This window comes from Acinonyx jubatus, chromosome A2 (genome assembly GCF_027475565.1).
Source record: "Acinonyx jubatus isolate Ajub_Pintada_27869175 chromosome A2, VMU_Ajub_asm_v1.0, whole genome shotgun sequence".
Lineage (NCBI taxonomy): Eukaryota > Metazoa > Chordata > Mammalia > Carnivora > Felidae > Acinonyx > Acinonyx jubatus.
Genome location: NC_069383.1, coordinates 155,674,052 through 155,690,757, shown reverse-complemented (window position 1 = coordinate 155,690,757; position 16,706 = coordinate 155,674,052). Strand labels below are relative to the sequence as shown.

At 54.7% G+C, this 16,706-nt stretch overlaps 1 long non-coding RNA gene across 1 annotated transcript in view; it reads right to left on the bottom strand.

The window, feature by feature from the left end:
* Positions 1-16,706, bottom strand: part of LOC128314941 (uncharacterized) — a 30,096-nt gene that overhangs the window by 6,173 nt on the left and 7,217 nt on the right. The window lies entirely within an intron of this gene.

The following is a 16,706-nucleotide window of genomic DNA, read 5'->3' as shown; positions in this document are numbered from 1 at the left end:
TAAAGGCAATTAAATTCTTAATTCACAAAAATGTTAATGAGGTGGGTGGATAGATGGAGAGAAGGACAGATAATGACAAATCAAGCCAGATGTCAACTGTAGACGCCAAGTGATGGGTGTTCAGCAGACAGTTCTTTCCATTTGTCTGTACATTTGACATTTACGCTAAATCGTGGGAGAATAGAGTGTATTCATTTCCTGTGGCTGCTGTCACAAACGGCCACAGACTAGGGGGCTCACCACAACAGGATTCTTATTCTCTCAAAGTTCTGGAGGTCAGAAGTCTGAAATCAAGGTGTCTTCGGGGCCACGTCCATCGAAGGCCGTAGGGGAGGATCCTTCCAGGCCTCTTCTGGCTCCTGGGGGTCCCGTGTGCCCTGACTTGTGGCCCCATCATCCCGATCTCTGCCTCTCTCTTCACACGGCCTTTCCCCTCTTGTTTTTTAATTTTTTTTTAACGTTTATTTATTTTTGACAGAGAGACAGAGCGTGAGCAGGGGAGGGGCAGAGAGAGAGGGAGACACAGAAACTGAAACAGGCTCCAGGATCCGAGCTGTCAGCACAGAGCCCGATGCGGGGCTCGAACTCACGAACCACAAGATCATGATGTGAACTGGCATCCGAGGCTCAACCAACTGAGCCATCCAGGTGCCCTGGCCTTTTCTTCTTCTGTCTCTTATAAGAACACTTGCCACTGGATTTAGGCTCACCTGTATAATCCAGGATACTCTTATATTGTTTCTATCTTAATTCTGCAAAGACCCTATTTTCAAATAAGACCACATTCACCGGGCGCCTGGGTGGCTCAGTCGGTTAAGCAGTTAAGCGTCAGAATCCTGACTTCAGCTCAGGTCACGATGTCACACACAATTCATGAATTCGAGCCCCCCATCGGGCTCTGCACTGACAGCACGGAGCCTGCTTGGGATTGTCTCTCCTTCTCTCTCTGCCCCGTGCCTTCTCTCTCTCTCTCTCTCTCAAACGTAAATAAATAAACTTAAAAAAAAAAAAAAAAGACCACATTCACATGATCCAAGGGTTAGGATTTGGACATATCTTTTTGGAGGCACAATTCAACCCACAACCCATGAGGCCACGTCTCACGAATCAGCCGTGGGACCCCAGCACGTGGCACAGCCTCTCTGAGCCCGTGTCAGCGGCACACAGTAGGTGCTCAATAAACAGGAGCTATTGTTTCCATCATCCCCAGGGCCTCTCCTGGCAGGTGGTCCACTTGTAAGCAGCCTCTGGGAGCCAGACTTCATGTTGCCAGAGCATCAGGAACAGGGTCTGGTGCCATCCGGAGAAGAGGGCCGTGTCCTAGTGGATGGCCCAGGCTCTGGCATCGGAAGGACAAGGGTTTAACTCCCGGTCTCACCACCCGAAAAGCACGGTGACCTTGGGCAGGTGGCTTTGAACCGCTGAGCTTCAATTTCCTCATTTGTAATGGGAGAGGGATGCCGTTCATTTACTTAGCAAATATTTACTGAGTATCTACTATATGCCAGGAGCTGAGTGTGAAGGGTGGGGATAGCGTCGAACAAGAGAGACGAGGTCTGTCCTCAGCGGGGAGCTGAGTGATAAAAACAAGAAATGTGCTATTTAGAGAATTTAAATGAGCTGATGGGTTGCTGTAAACAGGTCAGTAGAGAGGGCTTCCCAGAGGAGGTGATATTAACTGGAGTCTAAATGACAAGAAGGAGCTGGCTATGTGAGAACCATCGGGAAGGGTGTTCCAGGCAGAGGGAAAGGCAAAGGCCAACGATGGCAGTCCTGGTTCCAAGGCTGGGATGATGGACTCAGTCATTTTTTCATCCACTTATCCGTCCAACAAATGGGTGTTCAGCACCGCTCACCGTCTGCAGACAGAGCCGTGAGCGAGGAACAAAGAGTTCCTGGCCCACGGCGAAATACTCAGTAAATGTCAGCAACTACTGATGGTCAGTATATTTGGGGATCTCTCAGAATCCCTCCTTCTCAGTGCGCTTCCCTGAGGGAAACACCTCTGCCCAAGACCTTCCCTCCGGAGTAAAAATGGCTTCCCTGTTTTTATTCTGGTTGTAAGAGGACGCGTACCAGGGACAAAGAGAGAGAAATACCTGGGTTCTCACCTCGTCGAAGAAAAGTATGGTTAGCTCAAAGGGCATCTTTCTGGATGTTTCTCTGGGCGTGCAGGCATGCGTGTGCACACACACACAGGTATACACACACATGTGCACACAGGCCTACGAATGCCTACATATGTGCACATGCTGGCAGTCATGCATACACAATGCACACACAGAAGCATGCAAACACGAGTGCATTCACACCCACAGATGCTTGTGGACCCGTGCACTCGTGCATGCAAACACACGTGCAAACATGTGCATGTACATGGGACCAGGGTTAGGGTGAAGTGAGGCCGATCTTTGAAACCAGGGCCAGTCCTGGCTGTATTTGAAAATGTAGGTGCTTTGGGGCGCCTGGGGGGCTCAGTCGGTTAAGCGTCCGACTTGGGCGGAGGTCATGATCTCATGGCTTCTGGGTTCGAGCCCCGCGTCGGGCTCTGTGCTGACGGCTCAGAGCCTGGAGCCTGTTTCAGATTCTGTGGCTCCCCCTCTCTCTGCCCCTCCCCTGCTCATACTCTGCCTCTCTCTGTCTCTCAAAAATAAATAAATGGGGGCACCTGGGTGGCTCAGTCCATTGAGCATCCGACTTCAGCTCAGGTCATGATCTCATGGCTTCTGGGTTCGAGCCCCGCGTCGGGCTCTGTGCTGACGGCTCAGAGCCTGGAGCCTGTTTCAGATTCTGTGTCTCCCTCTCTCTCTGCCCTTCCCCTGTTCATGCTCTGTCTCTCTCTGTCTCAGAAATAAATAAACGTTAAAAAATTTTTTTTTTAATTTTTTTAAAATTTATCTTGATGGTGGAGTTTTCTGACACCCCCTTAGACTTTGCTCCTCACTTGCCACTCCTTCATCTCAACCCTGGTGTGCACACACACGTGTACACGCTCACATACCTGCGTGCACACGCCTGTATGCACACGCTTATGCACATGCATGCACACATGCGCAGGAGTTCACACACACACACCACAACCCACCAACGGGTGTGAAGTCGAACCAGTTGGTCAGAACCATCAGTCACCCTGCCCCCCCCCCCCCCCCCCGCACAGTCCTTTCTCCCAGTCGCTACATAGGAGTCCAGTGACATCAACCAGAGCCTTGAAGAGAAAAATACTGTATTTGTGAGAACGACCTGCCTCTCAAAATGGAACAGAAGAGAATAGAAAATATCAGAACTCAGTGCACAGAAATAGGATAAATATACTTCGGGAAACTTTTCTTCAGTTCTGAACCGGGGTAAGACTGCCTTGCATTGTGAAAAATTAACGCTCTGATGCATGGTCAAAATGCTTGAAATATGTGGCTACATATGACGTTTGAAACCTTTGTTCTTTTTGTTCCTCTCTCTTCTTTTTTTGAAGTCCCATGTTTATTACGGCATACCCCAAAACTGAACCCGGCTGGGTCCCTGAATATCTGTTTGGAAGAAATTCAGCAGTCACTTGGTATTTGAGAAGCCTGTGTTTAGGTTTTATATGAAGTAAATCTAAATTCGTACAATGTTCAAACAATTGATATTTTCACACATATCTGTTATAGCACCTACATTTAATTTAAAGATGTCTTATGTAAACCTTGAATATCATATATCGCATTTATCTGTATTCAACATTTACGTGTTAAATAGATAGCCATTATAGGGGCTCCTGGGTGGCTCAGTCGGTTAGGCGCCGACTTCAGCTCAGGTCACAATCTCGCGGTCCGCGAGTTCGAGCCCCGCGTCGGGCTCTGTGCTGACAGCTCGGAGCCTGGAGTCTGCTTCCTATTCTGTGTCTCCCTCTCTCTCTGCCCCTCCCCTGCTCACACTCTGTGCATGTCTCTCTCTCTCAACAATAAACACTAACAAATAATTTTTAAAAATATACGGCCGTTATTTCGTTTGAGGCGTGAGGTGTGAGGTCACACGATATTGACGAATGTACATTTGCTCATTTTCATTTTCTGCTATTTATTTAATCAACCTGGTAGAGACGGACACTTTCCTTGTCTTCCAGCTTTCCTTAAGGGCTTTCATCGTGGTGTAATAACAGCGAGGCGCTGAGCATTTCATGGAGTCCTCACGATGTGCCCAACGTACAGGTGAGAACATGGGGGCTCTGTGGCATTAATTTACGTGCCTGAGAGCACACAGCTCACAGATGGCAGCACCAGGATTGGAACCCCAGCCGTCTGATTATGGGGCTCTTAACCAGCCTGCATGACACTTGGATCTTTGCATGTTCCCAGCAATGGACGTGCTGGGTCAGAGAGTTCACACAATTAAATGTTTAACACAAACATCCGGACCGCCCTCCATGAAGGTTGTATCATTCTACACTCCCATAAGGGTGCGCAGGTGTGCATCCCCCAAACTTCACACATGCTGATAAGCTTGACAAATAAAAATGAGTCTTTAGCTGATAAATTGTCAGATTGTGCATCCTTGCAAGGGGTTTGTTGACTTTGTATTATTCTTCTGTGAGCCTTTTATTTATGACCTGTGCCCATTTCACCCGTGGTATATTTGTCTTTTTCCTATTGACTCATAAGTGCTCTTTGTATATTAAGGTTCTTAGCGCTTTGTCTGCCATATACGTGGCCAAGAATCTACTCTAGGACCACTTGACCTGGGACCACTTTGAAGGCCAGACAGGTCTGCTTTGATTACCCATCTGGCCTCAATGAATGTTTTTGTTCTGACGTGTCTTTGCTGCAGGCTGTGTTTTATTGGTGCCTCCAGAAGCAAAAGGGGAGACCCTGAGGTCGTATAAACCTCAGTCTTATCCAAACTGACATTTGAACAACACCTCAGCTTTCCATGGCAAGAAAGTTCAAGCCTAGGAGTCAGGAGCCCCAGCTTTCTGCCTCAACTGCAATGACTGACTGGGCTTCTTCCTCCAGGTTCAGTCAGAGGTGTTGGGAATTCTGCCCCACCCAGGGCGGTCCAGCCACGCCCACCTCCTCCAAGCCACGCCCACCTCCTAGAGTAGAGCGGAAGTGGCAGACAGAAGAGGTATGAGTGGCATCTCAAGCGTGGTCTGGGAGACTGTATGAGGGGCAGGCAGGCAGGAGGGGTCCCGGGCCTCCATGGCTGGCAACCCCTTGGTGCCCCCAGCACCCTCCACATAAAGGAAAGAAGGCCCCGCCTCCTTGGGCCTGCCTACTTTTCTCACCCACTTTTTTTTTTTTTTGACAATTTGGGTGGGAGTGGGACCAAGGTGTCGGTGTATTTTATTTTATTTTATTTTTAATGTTTACTTATTTTTGGGAGAGAGAGTGAGAGAGACAGAGTGCAAGCAGGGGAGGTGCAGAAAAAGAGAGGGAGACACAGAATCCCAAGCGGGCTCCAGGCTCTGAGCGGTCAGCCCAGAGCCCAATGTGGGGCTTGAACTCACGAACCTTGAGATCATGACCTGAGCCGAAGTCGAAAGCTCAACCGACTGAGCCACCCAGGCACCCCTATTTTGTTTCTAAAGTTTATTTATTTATTTTGAGTGAGAGAGGGAAAACGAGTGGGGGAGGACCCGAGAGAGGGAGAGAGACAGAATCCCAAGCAGACTCCGCACCCTCAGTGCGGAGCCTGATGAGGGGCTTAAACCCACAAACCCATGAGATCGTGACCTGAGCCAGATTAAGAGTCGGATGCCCAACTGACAGAGCCACCCAGGCGCCCCTCACCCACTTCTTCATATACTCTTATATCTGGCTTCTCTGTGCCCAGTTTTACTATCTGCAAAGTGGGGATAATGTGAATGATCACAAGAGTCAGCCTCTGTAAAGGGGTTGGAATGGTGCCTGGCACATAGTAGGTGCTCAGTAAACAATATCACTGTTTTAGTGTCACTGTTTGCTGTACTATTATTTCTTTTTATTTTAGAGAGAGAGAGAGTACAAGCAGGGGAGGGGGGCCGAGGGAGAGAGAGAATCTTAAGCAGGCTCCACACTCAGCATGTAGCCCGATGTGGGGCTTGAACTCACGACCCTGAGATCATGACCTGAGCTGAAGTCAAGAGTCGGACCCTCAAACCACTGGTGCGCCTGTTTATTGTATAATTATTGAGGATTACGTGTGGGATGGAAACACAGGGCCCTGGGGTACCTGGAACCCGTCTTTACCTGGCACCATCTGGGTGGACCCTGGGAGGGGGGGAACTGAGGCCCCACCAACGACCCTCCTTGTCCTCACCCAAATCCCTACCCCAGCCCCTCCAAGGCCCAGAGGGGCCCCCTGGGAAAGTGGCACCGTGGGGACTGCTGCCCAGCACAATTACCGTTTTCATCCTCATTAAACCACATTTTCATTCTAATTAGAGTTTCACTGCCTCCCAGAGAGAAGGGCCGATTACTTTTCAGCATCATTACCAGCCTCTCCCTCCCTCCCCACCCTGCCCAGGTGCCTGTTCCTTCCACACCGGCCAGCCTCAATATCTCCCTCTCTCTCTCCTCCTCTCTCTCTCCTCCTCTCTCATTCCTCCCCCCCTTCTCTCTCTCCTCCCTCCCTTTCTCTCTTCTCCCTCCCTCTCTCTCTCCTCCCTCCCTCCCTCTTTGTCTTCTCCCCCTCTCTCTCCCCCTTTCCCTCTCTCTCTCCTGTCTCTTTCCTCCCTCTCTCTCTCCTTCCTCCCTCTTTCTCTGTCTTCTCCCTCTCTCTCTCCCTCCCCTTTCCCTCACTCTCTCTCCTCTCTCTCTCCTCCCACCCTCCCTCCCTCTCTTCAGTAGAGACAAGCATGGTTTATTCATGAGTCTCCTACTGGGTGCTGAGCTCAGTGTCAGGGACCTTGACCTACTGCACTGTCACTTTACCCCTGGCCACTCTAACTCATCTTTTTCCTTCCACACACACCCCTCCGAGTACACCCTGTGATTTATTTGGTCTGTTTATCACCTACCTTCACTCTCCCAGAATGTCAGCATCCTCCCATATCCCCACGGCACTCCTGGGAGCGGACCCCCTTCCTCCAACAGCTAGCCCCCCCCCCCAACCCCCACAGCCGGACCGTTCCCAGGGCCAGTGGAAAGTTCTGGAGAGCAAACGCAGTGTCGCAGCGGCCTTTGCCCGGTGAGACTGATGGGAGTGCGGGATAAATACCCCAGCTCCCTCGCCCCCTGGTGGGAAAGCTCTGAGGGTGTGCTCACTCTGGTGTCTCAGTGTCCCCAGTCCCCAGCGGGGGACTGAGCCCCACCTGTCAGCAGTGGAGACTCACTTGTGAGCACAACTTCCCCGACAGCCCTCCCTTCCCTCCCCCTCTCTCCCCTTCCCGTGCTTCCTGGGGTCACCTCCCACCAGAATCCACCATGCCCGGATCTCTGGCCCCTCTGGAGGTTCAGGAAGTCCAAGAGAGTTTCTTCCCTGCTCAGCGCCCGAAGGACGGGCTACGAAACTCCTGCAGCTTTCCCTAGGACCGAAGGGTCGTTTTAACCAGGCCGCAGCCTCCCTGGGCAGCTGGACCCACGTTTGAAACAGGCTCTTGGGGTGCTCCCTTTCGGAGGGGGTGGTAAACTTCCTGGCACTTCTGGGGGGCCGCTCGGCCCCATTTAGTGCACCGGCCCTCTACCATCCGCTCCCTTTCCGGCAGAAGCTGCTCTCGAGCATGAAGGTGGGAGCCGGGATGTTTCTGGCAGGCTTGTTGGCCACCGTGCGGAGCGGGAAACGACCCGTGGTCCACGGACAAAGGATGAGGAAATCTTAGCCACGGTGCCGGGGGCGCCATGCAGCTTTGGAAAGCGGGACGGATGCCTGCTGTAGGATTTTAGGGCTGACCAAGCAAAGTGCCATAAAACCGGGTGGCTGCAAACAAGAGAAGTCGATTGTCCCACAGTTCTGGAGGCCAGAAGTCTGGAATCGGACGTGGGCCGGGCTGGCTCAGAGGGAGAATCGGTCCCAGGCCTCCCTCCCTCCCGGCCAGGGCTGCAGGCCGGGTGTTCCTTGGCCTCTGGCCACATCTCTCCTCTCTCAGCCTCTGTCTTCGCGTGGCCTTCTCTGTGTTCCTGTCTCCTCTTTTTTTTTTTTTTTCCTTTTTAATACATTTTTTTTAACGTTTATTCAATTTTGAGAGACAGAGAGAGACACAGTGTAGGCGGGGGAGGGGCAGAGAGAGAGAGAGGGAGACACAGAATCCAAAGCAGGCTCCAGGCTCTGAGCCGTCAGCGCAGAGCCCGAGGTGGGGCTCGAACCCATGCACCTCGAGATCATGAGCTGAGCTGAAATCAGACACTTAACCCACTGAGCCACCCAAGTGCCCTCCCGTCTTCTTCCAACCAGGACACCAGTTGTATTGGATTTAGGGCCCACCCTAATCCAGGATGACCCACCTCTAACTTAACTAACTGTACCTACAGAGACCCTATTTCCAGATAAGGTCACCTTCCCAGGTACCGGAGGTGAGGACCTGAGCATATTTTTCGTGGAGACGTAAGTCAGCCCGCCCCAGTGCCCCGGCACTAATCATTCCCTTAAGGTGACCAGACTTGGCCTCCCGCCCTCAACCCCACACCCCCACGCTCTAACACAGCCACAGAGGCATCCTCTCTCCGCGTTTCAGCCACCACTCGTCACGACCTTACAGCGTGTTCAGCCCTGTCCTGAGCATTTTAGGGGCATTATCTTATTCGGCTTTCGCACAATTCTGTGAAGTCCATACCGTGTCGGTCCCGTTTGACAGATGTGGAGACTGATACCCAGGTACGCCGAATCCCAATTCCAGGTCACTCGGCTGGTAAGCGGCGGAGCTGGCCCCCGGGGCCTTTTGTCACAACTGTGGCTCCTGGTTACGACTTCCGTAACCATGGTGACAGTGTGCACCTGCCATGAAATGCACACACGGCCATTTATTCTTTCCATCAGCCGTTGGAAATCACACTCATGTCATGAACGAGGAGACCAAGGGTAAGTAACTTGGCCAAGGGCACACGGTAGGTGTGCAGATGTGAGCTGAACGTGCGGCCTTTCGGGGAACCGTGGACTCCAGCCCCTGGCAGATGGGGTGAGGGTCCCCTCCGGCCCAGGCGCTGCTCTGCCTCCATGGGGCCACACAGGGCCTCCTGCCTCTGGGGCTTGGGCCTGGGAGCAGCAGCCCTGACCCATTAAGGGGGCACAAGCGGTACCATCCATGGGTCCCGCTCTCAGAGCATGCCGGGATCCTGCAGCCGGGGCACAGCCGACCTTGCCCACCTCGGGGCCCACCTCAGGCTCCAACAGCCACACACCAAGGACCCAAGTCAGCCTCTAGGCCCTTCGGAGCTTGGGGATTTACAGGCAGCTCCCTCACCCCTCAGGGGTTATTAATTAATGCTAATTAATATCTGTGTTCACAGAGCCAGCCAGGCCCCTGGGCCTGGAGCATCCGAGAACGGAAAATATGAGAACGCTGGCACCCGGCCAAGAAACATGGATTATTCAGACTGGCACAAGCTGGCTAGTGGGGCAGGGGAAGTGACTGGAAGGGGAAACTGAGACACGGGTGAGGTCCAAGCAGCCCTGGACAGCTTCAAAAAACTGCTTGCCACTTGCAAGGACAAGGAGACCAGACTTGGAGACCCACGAGCTCCAGGTCCCGCCTCCGTGCCTCAGTTTCCTCCTCTGTGCACGGGATGGGAATTCGTTTTCTTCAATGTGTGAGAGGACCCATCAAGCTTTCATGCGTGTAAAATGCTTTGCATATAAAACTTCCTTTCCCTGGCTGCCCACAGAGAGGCCTCGCGCAGCACCCCCCCCAACCCCCGCGTACCTCAGTTTCCCTTTTCAGGCACACGAGGAGGGGGCAGGGCACCTCAGGCCTAATCTCAGGGAACGCTCATGAAGATCACTTCCAAACGGCCTAATTAATCACACCATTGCTAGCATGGCGACGAGACAGTTCCCTGGCCCCTGATTAAAAACAGAAGTTTCCCCCACGTTTGCGGAGACGGAGCAGAAGGGAAAACAAAGACGCGCACACTCGCGCCAGATAAATACAGACTCAAACACACGCACGGCAGATAAACACACACTGGCACACCAGATCCACACACAGCCGGCTGCGGAGATCGGGGTGGGCCGGCACAGCCCAGCTCAGGCAGCCCGGAGGACCCCCCGGCAACAGCCACACGAAAGACGGCGACACTACCCCCCACCTCCTGTCCGGATGCTGCTGAGCCCCAGCCACATCTGGGCCCTGCCCCCCCAGCCCCGTCCGAGCAGCCCTCGGCCCACGACAGAAGGAACCTGGTGGAAAAATATCCCTACTCCTTCTTCCGACAGGTGCACGGCCCACGTGGTCCACATGGTCTCCCAGAGGCCCTCAGTCTCCTTCCTTCTCCCCCTCCCCAAGTTCCCTGCCAGAGTCTCCCGCTTTAGTCCGCTCGGGCCGCCGCAGCCACAGACTGGGTGGGCCTGGGGACGACAAACACGGACCTCTCCCAGTTCTGGAGGCTGGGAAGTTCAAGACCGACACTGTAGCCGCCTCACGGCGTGCACGTGCACGCTGGCCAGAAGGTTCCCAGCGCTAGATGTTTGACGAGTTGTGCAGACATGTCTAGTCGTCGCAGTTGAGGTCGGGGGAGGCCGCTGGCACCTCGGGAGTCAAGGCCAGGGAGGCCGCTAAAAACCCTACAGGGCCCAGAACAGCCCCCCGCCCCCACCCCGCGGAGACGGATCGGCCTGCAACGTTAAGGGCTGCGGCTGAGAAACCCTGGCCAGCAGGAACCCCGTGGGCCGCCCGCGTCGCCGAGCCCCACGTGGAAGGAGCTGAGGGCTCGCACTGGCCGCCCAATGCAGACACGCACAGGGATCCGCAGGCGGCCTCAGACCACACCGACGCACTGTGCGCCAGGCCCTCGGACCAGGGAACCAGCGGGAACGTGCGAGCCTGGGACGTTCCCCACAAGGATGTGTAGACCGCCAGGGGGGCGCTGCCCCACGCCAGGTTCTGCTCCAACGGCTTCTTGTGAGAATAACTCATGCAGTCCGCCCAGCCACCGCACCCCCACCCCCGAGATGGTTCAATGACAATTAGGCACATTTTACAGATGAGGAAACTGAGGCCCAGAGGGGGGAAGCGCATGCCCAGTGACCCAGCTAGAAATCCAGACACGGGCGGCAGGGTATGTCACATGTGTGTGAAGGCAGGAAAAGCAGGCTGCAAGGGGACCCTGCCTGCCGCCTGGGGGCTGAGGTGAGGAGGCTCAGGGAAGGCGTTAGCTTTCCCAAGGGATTCCTGCAGCCCTTGGGTAACTAAAACATCCACGTTTAAACGTTTTTTTTTACACCAGCGGACCCGCGAGTCGGACAAACCTTGGGACTCCACCCCCTGCCTCACCGGGTTCTGGCTCTGTGATCCTGGGCCAGCCATGTAGCCTCCCTGAGCCTCAGTTTCCCCCATCTGTAAAGCGGGGGTCCGCCCACTCACTATTCCGCACGAGGGTGCTTCAAGGGCCCCCGCTGAGGACCCAGCCCCCTACCCAGCTCCGGCCTATACAGGATTAAGGCGGGAGGGACACGTCGTAAGCGCCCTCTGCCCTCCACCTTCTGCCAAGCGTGGGGCTGCTTAACTAGTTTTGTGGGGAGCGGGAGAATGCCGGGAGGGGGGAGCCCTCACTCCCGCCCCCAGCACACCATCCCTGTGCGTCTCAGGCCCCAGGAGCTGGGACCCGTGCTGCGTCCCACGGCTTGGCATCCAAATTCGGGGTCAGGGCCTGGCACCAGGAGGCGAACAGGGGAGGGGGTTAAATCCGGGGGTGCCTCCCCCCCCCCCCCCCCCCACCGCTTGGATTTTCCCACCTCTGCTTCCCGCCGCCGCAGCGCAGGGAGCGAGCGCCACCTGTGGGTCACCAAGGAGAGGTGCGCGCGACTCCGGGAAAGTGGGTCGCCTCTCGGTTTCTCCCCACCCAGGGAACCCGGCCCCCGCCGCTCCCGGAGCAACATTGGCAACAGCCCCCCTCTCCATGGAATTCTCCTCTACGTACCGTTTACCCAGGCGCTGTTCCCACACTTCAACCCCACCACCACCAATAAACATTTATTGAGCACCTACTACTGTGTCCGGGCATTCAGGGACACAGAAGAGACGGAACTTGAAACCTCCCTGCGCTTCTGGGCTTAACCGTCAGCGGCAAAGACAGAAGAGGAAGGGGACAGCAATTTACAAGATCACGGCTGGTTAAGTGTTTTAAAGGAGGAAGTAAACAGAGGGATGGAACTAGGGGTTGAGGAAGGGGAGTCCGCTCTGCATAAGGTGAGCAAGGAGATTCTCTGAGGCCACAATGTTTGCACGCAGGCCTGAGAGGGATATGGCCCCTGCCATGCCGAGTCAGGGGGGCAAGGCCGTCCAGTGGAGGGCACAGTAAGTGCAAAGACCCTGGGGCAGCAAGGAGTTCGGGGTATTGGACAAGAAAGGATGTCAGGGTGGCCAGAGCAGAGAGGGACAGGTGGGGAAGGAGGGCAGGGCCCCTTTTGGAAGCAAATCTGCCCCACTCTACTGAGTGGAGAAGAATAAATCTCACTCTGAGCCGAAAGCCATCCTTCACCAAGCATCTCCACGCGGATGCCCTCTAGCCACCCCCCTCCCCACCCACAATGCCAGCCCAGAACCAGGTGGCCCCCGCAGAGAAAAGCCCCATCCCCACACCACATCTCACTCCCCTGGGCTTTTGCCTCTGATGACAGTCATTCCAGTCACACCACCAAGGGGCATGTGCAGAGGACAGAAATGGGGCTCGGTGAGTGGCCTAGGCCTTGGCGGGGGGGGGGGGGGACCCAAAGTTGCCTTCAAACGTCTCCTTGGAGGATACCAGGAGCTAGATTGTTGGGATAAGGGCAAAATGTGGCCCAGTATGTTTCAGGATTTTTTTTATGCCAGCTGCCCCATGCCAGGCATTCATGGGCACAGGGGTAGGGGGTCGGCGCTTCTGGCAAAGCCCCCACCTCGCCCCCCGGCCGCTTGAACGGGAGACCCAGGAACCACAGAGCCAGCCTGCCTCCTGGTGCCAGTGCCCCCTTGGATGAGGTGAGCACCCCCACTAGAGGGCATCCTCTGTCCTCTCGGAACCCCCAGACTGTCCCATCCCTGTGTCCCTGGCATCCTCAACCCCTTTTGAGGCTGGGGTCTCTGTTTCAGCTCCTCTCAACCAGGACCAAAGTTCTCAAGGGTTGTCACCAGTCCCACGCCCCAGATCCCAGCTGAGCCCAGTTCCCCTGCCTTCGTGCCCTCCAAGAGCAAAGTGCCCCCCCCCCGTGTTGCCAGACAACCCCCAAAATGACTGTGCATGGAAAAGCTGGGGTTCCGCGAATGCCATTCCCCGGATCCCTGCCTTGGGTGCCATGACGGAAGCTGTGGGGCTCACTCAGCACCCTGAGGGGAACAGATTCCGTCCCCTGTCCCCCAGTCCTGGCTGGTTTCCGCTTTGGGGACTGCCTGTCTCTTGGGGAGGGGGCGGAGCCTCCTGGAGCCTCTAATTATGGTTTCAGAGGCACAGACTTAATTACTGCCTTTCGAAGGGTTAATTACCCCTAATCTGTTGGGAATCAGGCAATTCTCGAGCCTTCTGAGAACCAAAATATTTCCCCTCCCAGAAGCTGCCAGCCCCCCAGTCCCTCCACCACTCTCGTCCCTTCAGCCCCCACTTTGGATCTTCTCAGTTTCTCTGTATGGAAGTGTGTGGTGAGCTGGGCAGAGTTGGGAAAACCAGAAACCACCAGTCTGCCCTCAAAGAGCCCACTTGCCAAGCCCGACACAGGCAAGAGCTGAATTCAGAGAAGGGAAGGCCCTGACCAGAAAAAGCCAGGAGGACTTCCTAGAGGAGGAGGCTGAGGGCTGGTCTTAAGGGCCCTAAGTGATCCCCCGTGGGTCCAGGGCTCCTAAGATTCTGTCCTACCCAGAACTCTGCTGTTCCTGGAGAAGCTGGAGCTGACGGCTCCAGGCCTAGGGGGCCTGTTTGGAGTCTCAGTTTCCTCATCTGTAAAATGGGCCTGATATCTGTGGTCCCCTCAGAGTCCTGGCCGCTGACTGTGGTGGCCCCAGATGCACTAGGACTTTCTGCAGGTCACAGGATAGACCCAGGGGATTCTGAGAAAAGCTCGAGGACTGGTGAGCTGGACCAGAGCAGGCAAGCGAGGCTCCGAGGCCCAGTCGGTCAGAACAGGCTAGAGAGAAGGCCCACCTGGGACCGGTGGTCAGGCGGTTAGGCCACTGTTTCACGGAAGAGGTGAAGGCACTTACCAAGGGCACATAGCCTTCTGGTGGGGGAGCCAGGACTCACAGCCCCATTTGGCAGAGTCCCCGCATGGGATGGGGGAGGAGTAGCCTGGGGAGGTAAGGAGAAGGAGCCATGCAGGAGGGCTGTTTGGAGGAAAGTTGAAGAGTTTTGACTCGGCTGTGTTGTCAGGGTGGGGTTGAGGCCAGGACGGAATAAGAATTAAATTAGAGACCGAAGGGTGGCAAAAGGGAGGGAAGGAGGACATGTAGGAAGGGGGCGTGGATGAGAGAGGAAGACAGGGAGGGAGGGGAAGAGAAAGAGGGAGAAGAGGGAGAGAAGGATGGAAGGAAAGAAGGAAATTAGGAAGGAAGGAAAGAATTGAACAGGAGTATTTCAGTTGCCAGGAAAAATCCAAACCCAAACTGGCTTAAGACAAAAAGAATTTATTTCTTCATGTAACTGAAAAGTCTAAGGAATGTTGGCTTCAGGAATAGCTGGATCCAGGCTCTCAAGCAAAGTAAGGTCCCCCTGTCGACTAAGCTTTCCCCTGGGGAGCTTTACTCTCAGGCAACGATTTCCCACGGGGATAAAATAGCCCTAGCAATCCCTGGCTTCTATTTGATCAGCCACAAAACTCCAGGGAAAAAAGAGAAGCCCCTTGGCCAAGAGTGCTAGCAAAACTCTGGTGGCTACCTCTCATTGGACAGACTCTGGGTCACATGTCATTCAGAAAGCAATCACTGTGGCCAGAAAGGATGGAATGTGCTCATTGGCCAGGCCGCAGACATGTGATCACTCCTGGTGCTGGGGGTGGGTCCAGCCCCACCAGACTGGCAGAGGGGAAGGAAAGCATTGATTCCGCAAACGTTTACTGATCACCTGCTGTGTTCCTGGCCCTGGTCTGGGTGCTGGGGATACAGCAGTGAACAAGGCAGAAAAGCCCCTGCCCTTGTGAGGCTGACACTCCAGGTAAATACGTGAATTACAGCGCCATCCCAAGGGGATGTGTGCTGCGGGGAAAATTAAAGCAGAAAAAAAGGACAGGGGCTGCGGGGAAAGGATCTGAGACTTTAATAGGAGGTGGTATCTTAGCAAAGACAAGAGGCAGAAGGAGTGAAAATATCTGGGAAAGGGTGTTCCAGACAGAGGGAACAGCCCAGGAGGAGATCCTGAGGCAGGAGCATGCCCCATGTGTTTGCGGAACAGCAAGGAGGCCTGTGCAGCTGGAGGGAGGGTGGGAGGCAACAGGACCAAGCATGCAGGGCCTTGTGGGCCTCGAGAGGATTTGGGGTTTTACCCTGAGGAAGGTGGGAGTCGCAGAGGATTCTGAGCAGAGGAGGGACAGGACCGGACCTGACCTGACTCAGGTGCCCACAGGAAGAATGATGGTCAGCCCAACAAGGTGGCCCTCATACACACACACACACACACACACACACACACACACAGATTTTATGTGTAAACGACTGGCCTTGTCCTCACTGTGAGCTAGTCTTTCACCAAAGGCTGGGTCTCTATCCCGCATGGCCTCTGCAGGTCTGCCCAGGAGGACAGGCCACTAGGAGTTCCCCTCCCCACGAGGCAGGGAACCCCCACAACACCCCGATCCAGGACATGCTTCGGCATGGCTGCTAGACATGTTTGCTTTTTGCCCTCTTCATGCTGGGGACAACAGGTGTAGCTGGGGGCACCGGAGGCACGACCCAGCCTGAGGTTTGGGAAAGGAAGGAAGCTGGGTCACCCAGAGGCCAACCTGGGTGGGGAAGGCCGAGGAGACAGGAGCTGCCCCCTCCAGGAAGGCACAGGGGTCTGTTGGCCCCGCTGACACCTTGCTCTGTTTGGATATCAAGGCTCCTGCACAAGCCCCAAGTTACTGGAAGGGGCAAGGGTAGGGTGGCAGGCCCCGTGGTCGGGCTGGGTTCAGAGCTGGTGATGGACGTACTGATAAGGGCCCTAGAGGTTGGATTTCAGCCCTGAGAGAGTTGGGCAACATCCTGTTTGGGCATACTGCTGTGGCTCTCTCTCCAGCGGCCTGGCCTGGCCCTGGTGGGAAAAGTACAGGCAGGGGAGCTGGGAGCCAATGTTAAAACAGGAATAGCCCCCCCACCCCCATCAAGAATAGGACAGACACTTGCAAGAAGAGAACCAGAACAGCGACCTGGGTCCTGCTTCACGTCCTACACAAAAAGTAACTCTAAATAGGCTGTAGACCTAAATGTAAAACCCGAGGCGATAAAACCTCTAGGAGAGAAACATACAAAGAAATCTTTGCGACCTTGGCTTAGGCAAAGATCCCTTTGCTCTATCACCAAAAGCACGCTCTGTGAAACAAAACGTTCGTAAATTGGACTCGTCAAAATGAAGATTTGTGCGCTTCAGAAGACTTAAGGAAAATGAAAAGAAAACCCGCAGCCTTGGGGGGAAATATGTGCAGATCGTACCTCTGGTGAG